Source organism: Aegilops tauschii, chromosome 3 (genome assembly GCF_002575655.3).
Source record: "Aegilops tauschii subsp. strangulata cultivar AL8/78 chromosome 3, Aet v6.0, whole genome shotgun sequence".
Classification (NCBI taxonomy): domain Eukaryota; kingdom Viridiplantae; phylum Streptophyta; class Magnoliopsida; order Poales; family Poaceae; genus Aegilops; species Aegilops tauschii.
In genome coordinates, this window is record NC_053037.3 from 81,538,397 (window position 1) to 81,547,314 (window position 8,918).

Here is an 8,918-nt window from a genome sequence, read left to right on the forward strand (position 1 = left end):
CATGATGGTTTTCGGTAGGGAACGTCCCACCTTTGGGGACGAAACGATATCCATTGCCTCTTATTGCTTTCAAATTTTCTCGTGTCAACATAGAACAAAAGGAGTGTTGTGTGAATTTTTGTGATTTTTCGGGGTTCGTTTGGACATTTTTATGCATTAACTGAGTTTTCAATGCATTTATGTGCATAATTCAAATTTGAACTACATCCACATGCTCCGGTGCATATAAATTGGTTGAAAATTCAAATCTGTGTCCCTGGGTGCATGCTAAGGTCCCATGCAAGAAACGGGAATGAATTTCCAACACCATGGCATCGTTGATTGCCGGGAAAACAATGAGATGCCTGGTTTTTAAATTCTAGTAAATCCCAAACTCGTCTGAAATTCGTGAAACTTGGCATAATATCATGGAGCGGCATCAACATGCCGTGGTAAAAATTTTGTCCCATTTGGGGCAGGTTTGGGTATATGCTTCTCACAAGCCAGAGCTTCTCACAACAAGCATGATGGTTTTCGGTAGGGAACGTCCCACCTTTGGGGACAAAATGATATCCATTGCCTCTTATTGCTTTCAAAAAATTTCTCGTGTCAACATAGAACAAAAGGAGTGTTGTGTGAACTTTTGTGATTTTTCGTGGTTCGTTTGGACATTTTTATCCATTAACTGAGTTTTCAATGCATTTATGTGCATAGTTCAAATTTGAACTACATGCACATGCTCCGGTGCATATAAATTGGTTGAAAAATCAAATCTGTGTCCTTGGGTGGATGCTTAGGTCCCATGCAAGAAATGGGAATGAATTTCAAACACCAGGGCACCATTGATTGCCAGGAAAACATTGAGATGCCTGGTTTTTACCTTCTAGTAAATCCAAAACTCGTCTGAAATTCATGAAACTTGGCATGCCGTGGTAAAAAATTTGTCCCATTTGGGGCAGGTTTGGGTATATGCTTCTCACAAACTAGAGCTGCTCACAACAAGCATGATGGTTTTCGGTAGAGAACGTCCCACCTTTGGGGACGAAATGATATCCATTGCCTCTTATTGCTTTCAAATTTTTTCTCGTGTCAACATAGAACAACAGGAGTGTTGTGTGAATTTTTGTGATTTTTCGGGGTTCGTTTGGACATTTTTATGCATTAACTGAGTTTTCAATGCATTTATGTGCTTAATTCAAATTTGCACTACATGCACATGCTCCGGTGCATATAAATTGGTTGAAAAATCAAATCTGTGTCCTTGGGTGCATGCTTAGGTCCCATGCAAGAAATGGGAATGAATTTCAAACACCCGGGCACCATTGATTGCCAGGAAAACATTGAGATACTTGGTTTTTAAATTCCAGTAAATCCAAAACTCGTCTGAAATTCATGAAACTTTGCATGCTATCATGGAGCGGCATCATCATGCAGTGGTAAAATATTTGTCCCATTTGGGGCAGGTTTGGGTATATGCTTCTCAGAGACCGAAGCTTCTCACAAAAAGCATGATGTTTTCGGTGGGGAATGTCCCACCTTTGGGGACGAAACGATATCCATTGCCTCTTATTGCTTTCAAATTTTTTTCTTGTGTCAACATAGAACAATAGGAGTGTTGTGTGATTTTTTGTGATTTTTCGGGGTTCATTTGGACATTTTTATGCATTAACTTTGTTTTCAATGCATTTATGTGCATAATTCGAATTTGCACTACATGCACATGCTCCGTTGCATATAAATTGGTTGAGAAATCAAATATGTGTCCTTGGGTGCATGCTTAGGTCCATGCAAGAAACAGGAATGAATTTCAAACAGCAGGGCACCGCTGATTGCCGGAAAAACATTGAGATGCCTGGTTTTTAAATTCTAGTAAATCCAAAACTCGTCTGAAATTCATGAAACTTGGCATGCTATCATGGAGCGGCATCAGCATGTCGTGGCAAAAAATTTGTCCCATTTGGGGCAGGTTTGGGTATATGCTTCTCACAAACCGGAGCTTATCACAACAAGCCTGATGGTTTTCGGTAGGGAACGTCCCACCTTTGGGGACAAAATGATATCCATTGCCTCTTATTGCTTTCAATTTTTTCTCGTGTCAACATAGAACCATAGGAGTGTTGTGTGAATTTTTGTGATTTTTCGGGGTTCGTTTGGACATTTTTATGCATTAACTGAGTTTTCAATGCATTTATGTGCATAATTCAAATTTGAACTACATGCACATGCCCCGGTGCATATAAATTGGTTGAAAAATTCAAATCTGTGTCCTTGGGTGCATGCTTAGGTCCCATGCAAGAAATGGGAATGAATTTCAAACACCATGGCATTGTTGATTGCCGGAAAAACATTGAGATGCCTGGTTTTTAAATTCTAGTAAATCCTAAACTCGTCTGAAATTCGTGAAACTTGGCATAATATCATGGAGCGGCATCAACATGCCATGGTAAAATTTTTGTCCCATTTGGGGCAGGTTTGAGTGTATGCTTCTCACAAACGAGAGCTGCTCACAACAAGCATGATGGTTTTCGGTAAGGAACGTCCCACCTTTGGGGACGAAATGATATCCATTGCCTCTTACTGCTTTCAAAAATTTTCTCGTGTCAACATAGAACAACAGGAGTGTTGTGTGAATTTTTGTGATTTTTCGGGGTTCGTTTGTACATTTTTATGCATTAACTGAGTTTTCAATGCATTTATGTGCATAATTCATGTTTGAACTACATGCACATGCTCCGATGCATATAAATTGGTTGAAAATTCAAATCTGTGTCCTTGGGTGCATGCTTAGGTCCCATGCAAGAAACGGGAATGAATTTCAAAGACCATGGCATCGTTGATTGCCAGGAAAACATTGAGATGCCTGGTTTTTAAATTCTATTAAACTAGCATGTGCACCCGCGCATTTGCGCGGCTAGAATAAACTTTTTTGTTTTTATATTTGGCTTTTACTTAGTACCTTTTTATCATGGTGTTTACCTATGTAGTTATTTTTATTTCTTCTTTATTTTTATTTTTTCAAATAGTAATTTGCTCTTCCATGCTATTTCTTACTTTGTGTATTCCAAGGCATGTATCCTATCAGGATGATATAAACCGGTGGTTATGATGTACGAACTTTTATGATTTTCTTAGATAATGGTATAATTTCATCCATGTAAAATCACACTTAGCATCTTAGAGAGAAACGTTCATTCTAACATTCATAGTGCTTCCCCAAGAGTAACAAATTTGTCCGGCTGGGTCTTAGGTCATTGGCACCGGGTCATCAATCTTAGATTGTGATGAGAAGCCGATACTGAATGACACGTGTTGGATTTGAGGAAAATGTTACACATTGAAAGGAGATTGATGAAGAAATATCAAGATGTGAAGAGTGTCGCTAACATAAGTTAGATTTTGATTTATTTCATATTTTGGATAAATGACTTCCTTTTTTTTTCAATCATTTTGATTTTCTTTCTGTGACATTGCAAGATGTTTTAAATTATTGTGTGTTGGAAACCTCCATATTTAAATCTTTAGCTTCGTATATGCAGTTCTTTTTCTTCAAATTATCTTTATTTGTTATTTTAGTTTTCACACTCATTTTTTCTTTTTTCCTTTGTTATAAATTTGCATATACAGTATCCTTTTTATACCCTTCTCAATCCAGGCTAACCAATTGGTCCATGCGCTTCTCATCCGACCATGTGTACGCCTATGTTTTCTTACAAGAATGTGTACGTCTCTTTCTTCTATGAGGGGAAAACACATTCCCTTTCCTTTCTTCATCATCGTCTTTGAAGGGGCAAAAGGAAATCGAGGCTGCTGCCCACATTTGAGTGCCCCTGCCCGTGTATGACCAAACCTAAGTACAAAACTCGTACTGGTCCATCTACGGTGAACTCTCCCATTTTCTAAAATATAAAAAGAAAATAAAAAAATGTTATCATCTCAGTCTATCCCTTGTTCCACACCAGCATACTTATCCATCTGGACCGAGATCAGGTGACTTACCCATGGACAGTCACGCTGTAACATGCGGCCGTGTATCAGCCCTCCAAACCGCACGCAACGGACAGCAGTAAAAAACTGCCCCACACATACGCACCTCACGCGTCCCAGCGAAGAAGAATGAGAAAACGGTGGAGAGATTAGAGCCGGCTCCGAGCAGCCGAACATCGCCTCTGCGGAGAGGCTGCGCCGCACAGCCGTGAGGACCAGAGAAGAGTACGCCACCGGGCCAGGAACCTGCTGCCGCGAACCGCCGCGGCGGGCAGGGAAGGAGAGCCGCCGCGGATTTGGGAGGAGCGTCGTCGCAGGGGTAGGGAGAGCGCCGCCCGGACCAAGCTCCTGCTCGACCGATCAAGGACTCTCAATTCCGGCCGCCTGCAGCACATCAGGCCATCAGCTAACAGGTCCCTTATCTTCTTCCTCGATTAGTTTGTGGTTCTGACAGCCTGCACTACAAACCAAACTTAACTGATATGCTAGCCCGCAGTACAAACCAAACTGAACTTATCTTCTTTCTCTGAATATACGCCTTGGTTTGACATTTAGATATAACAGTTCTGAAAATTAGATATTATTCTAAAAATTAGTTATTGTTGAATTTAGGAAAGGCTACGGCAATCAATCATAGCTAACTGGTTGGATGGATTCACATGGTTTCTCATAACTCTTTTCATAGCTATCTGACCAGTTGGTGGAGGACAATATGTGCACTACTATTCTTGATCAAGTCACTTTTCAGCGTATCATGTTTGAGCTCACCAATGGTGATGTAGTCAACACACCGAGGGCTTATGTATGGGTGATCATGCTTTTCACTTTCTCTGTATCTTCTACCTTTTGTGAACCAAAAGATCTTATTGGGAGCTGGTCAAGAAAGAGAATATATTAAATTTGTTTTTGTACTTTCTTTAGTGCTGAAAATTTATGCCTTGATTTGCCATTGTATAGTGACCGTTCATAAAATTTATGCCTAAATTAGATATCTTTATATCTTTATATAGTGGATTTGCTTTGCTACTAAGTCTAATTATGGGAACCTTGTTTTTGGTCAGAATGGCGGCACCGGGCAAAGCTAGCGGTATGCAACAGCAGAGAGGCCGTTGATTTGCTTATATCTGGTTCTGCTATTAAGTTACTGAAGCAAGGTATGTTCCTATCTATTGTGGTGGCATCATATAGATTTGCCAAAGTATAGTTTCTTCAAATTGTGTAGTGAATCCGAATGTCTCAAACTCTGGTCTTGTAGTATCTTCTTGTATATTGTGTTGGCCTCATATAGATTCGGATAAAATAGCATGTACATAAAGGAAACTACATGAACAAAGTTTTCAATCTGTTTGGACCAAGAATATTGCTTACATTCACATGCTTAATCTAATACGTATCCTTATTCTGGTTGATGTTAGGTACTCTTAATTATCTTGGTCGATACAAATAGTCTGTCGTACTATTTACTTAATCTTCATCTTCAAGCATTGTATTTTTGGCTTTTGCTTTAACACATCTCTTGTTCCCGCAGACACCTTTTTCCTATTGTTCTGGTGAATTCGTCTCAGTGCATTCATCCTCTGAGTCATCTGATATCACAACAGATCTCAAGTCTCCTTATATTGCCACTATGGGGCTCACGTGCTGGCGCTGCTGATATATTGTGTTGACGCCCATCTTTGTTTAATGTACTCCCATTACTGTCAATGTGATTTCTCTTTCACACGCATTAGTTCACATGAAAGTTTGCCCGGTAAAACTTTATTATTCTGTGACTGCATACATATATTTTTTTTAATTAGACACATCTCTAAAATCTGAAGTGTGCATAGTTAAAAAATCAATTACCTCTTTATCTGGCATGTTCTGCTTCTTCATTAACATGGTGTCCACCTCATCATCTATCAATTCCTGTGCAACATATGTAAGATGAATTAGTTAAGGAATTCTAAAGATGGTACTTCATATTTTTGGAAAAAGGTTATGCACCTTTACCTCCTCAGCTTTATCGTTCAAGTAGAGCATCTCAAGGCCATCATCAGGAAAAAATGTTCTTTTTACTGCATAGTGTTGTGTGCCAGAGGTCAGATTATATCATTGAAATTGAATCAAAATATAAGTTTTTCCACATAATTTTTTAATAATCTTTGGTGCTTCTTATGATTTCCCATCTGGTGAGTCGGCAAGTTAGATGTAGATGTATTAAGCAAGTTATTCTTCTCTACACGGGCTTCATTTGTGTTAGTAGTCCAATGACATATGTATATTTTAAGATTATTGATATAACATTTAGAAATATCAATTATATGGAAGTTGTAATTACAACTATCGACATACCTGAGCATTGTGTATCTTTCTGTCCTTTCTTGTAGTGTGTCCATGGTAGCAAACTTGCGGCAATGATCCAGAAAAACTTTCGAAGATCCTTTATCTTTTACCTGTGTATTGTACGCAAAACATATTTTAATTTCATTGCTCACTGGCCTATATTTTGTAATTCCAACTCCTTAACATTGCTGAATGTATACATAGATTTCTTATTGATCTTTGATCTAAACATGTCTATTAGATTCTTCCAAATAGTAACATGGATTGTTTCACCCTGTCAAAACAATCAAATATGGTTAGTTACTGCTTCTTAGCTTGAAAAAAAATCCAATTAAATATATAAAAACAGACCTGCTCATCCATCAGTATCATATCTAGGCTAGTAAGCTCATGGGTCGTAGGATTGACTGAATCCCACACTCATTGCGTTCACTTGAATGTTCTAGTTATGTCCCCTTGTAGTTAAGTCGTAGAACTTCTTGTATGCGAGAGTGTTATGTCCTCAAAATTAATAGAAAACAATATATGTAATTAATATAGGATTCATGAAGATTCTAGAAAGAAAAAGTAACCTTGCTAAATAACAATCACCAAATCTGATGATTCAGGCGAGAAGTGCTTTGGAGTGACTCTTCCAACGTTGACTAGAGCAATTGGGCGCAAGGCTTTGCCGGGCGTCGGGCGTGCTTTGCCATGACATCGTCGGACGTCGAGTGAAGCGTCTAGGCATGGATTTTCGTGGTAGCTCTGTCGACTTCAATATGTTCAAGACGCGGTGGTTGTCGACTTCTAATTGATTGGCGTGTGACCGTGCGGCTGGTTGTACTTGCTTATATGTGTTGAGGTGGCTGGGTTTGAGGTGGCCGAGACGTCTGGAAATCTGATCATGACCTTGTCATATTTATTTATTTTTTGGAATTTTCATCACGTGGGATCTGATAGTTGTCCTTATTTGTTTAGGTTTGCATGCATTCGTTCCTGTTTTGGATTTTTCATCACGTGAGATACGTATCCAACATGGATCCTTTCCAAAAAGTTCCAAGTTTTATCTCAACAGTAATTGCTTTTTTAATTGCTTATAGCACGTACGTACATGGCATGGCAGTGCTTATTTTTTTCTCCCTTCTTTCCTTTTCTATTATGGCAGTGTTTTTTTTTCTCCTTCTTTCCTTTCCTATTAGGACATCCAACGCTTACATCCCGTGTATGTGCTGGACTTTGAGACGTGCGCATGTATGTCCGCCTATATGTGCTGGACTTTGAGACGTGCACATGTATGTTTGGCAATATTTTTTTAAACTTAGTTGTACTAGTTTATATACTTCCAACTTTTTATTCGTACACCTTGTACGTGTCAGTTCCACTTACATAACTTCTGGACGTAACGTAATATCTTTAAATCTTAGTCGTAAATATTACTAATCAACGCTGCATATTATTTTCACTTATGTGGAAGAACGTGGTGTCTTATTTGACTTCAATTTTAATTATATAATAGATCCCAAACTCGTCTGAAATTCGTGAAACTTGGCATAATATCATGGAGCGGCATCAACATGCTGTGGTAAATTTTTTGACCCATTTGGGGCAGGTTTGGATATATGCTTCTCACAAACCAGAGCTTCTCACAACAAGCATGATGGTTTTCGGTAGGGAACGTCCCACCTTCGGAGACGAAATGATATCCATTGCCTCTTATTGCTTTTAAATTTTTTCTCGTGTCAACATAGAACAACAGGAGTGTTCTGTGAATTTTTGTGATTTTTCGGGGTTCGTTTGGACATTTTTATGCATTAACTGAGTTTTCAATGCATTTACGTGCATAATTCAAATTTGCACTACATGCACATGCTCCAGTGCATATAAATTGGTTGAAAAATCAAATCTGTGTCTTTGGGTGCATGCTTAGGTCCCATGCAAGAAATGAGAATGAATTTCAAACACCAGGGCACCATTGATTGCCAGGAAAACATTGAGATGCCTGGTTTTAAATTCTAGTAAATCCCAAACTCGTCTGAAATTCGTGAAACTTGGCATAATATCATGGAGCGGCATCAACATGCCGTGGTAAAAATTTTGTCCCATTTATGGCAGGTTTGGGTATATGCTTCTCACAAACCGGAGCTTCTCACAACAAGCATGATGGTTTTCGGTAGGAAACGTCCCATCTTTGGGGACGCAATGATATCCATTGCCTCTTATTGCTTTCAAATTTTTTCTCGTGTCAACATAGAACAACAGGAGTGTTGTGTGAATTTTTGTGATTTTTCGGGGTTCGTTTGGACATTTTTATGCATTAACTGAGTTTTCAATGCATTTATGTGCATAATTCAAATTTGCACTACATGCACATGCTCCGGTGCATATAAATTGGTTGAAAAATCAAATCTGTGTCCTTGGGTGCATGCTTAGGTTCCATGCAAGAAATGGGAATGAATTTCAAACACCAGGGCATCGTTGATTGCCGGGAAAATATTGAGATGCCTGGGTTTTAAATTCTAGTAAATCCCAAACTCGTCTGAAATCCGTGAAACTTGGCATGCTATCATGGAGTGGCGTCAACATGTTGTGGTAAATTTTTTGTCCCATTGGGGGCAGGTTTGGGTATATGCTTCTCACAAACCGGAGCT

At 39.0% G+C, this 8,918-nt stretch overlaps 1 long non-coding RNA gene across 2 annotated transcripts; it reads left to right on the forward strand.

The window, feature by feature from the left end:
* The first annotated feature begins 3,977 nt into the window (after nt 1-3,977).
* Nucleotides 3,978-7,213, forward strand: LOC109769757 (uncharacterized). 2 transcript variants are annotated; one of them, XR_002234419.4, is made up of 4 exons: nt 3,978-4,376; nt 5,025-5,117; nt 5,492-5,648; nt 6,897-7,213. It is a non-coding gene; the product is annotated as an uncharacterized lncRNA (long non-coding RNA). The 2 variants fall into 2 exon arrangements; XR_002234417.4 differs by having other exon boundaries at nt 3,979-4,376; nt 5,492-7,213.
* The last annotated feature ends 1,705 nt before the right edge of the window (nt 7,214-8,918 follow it).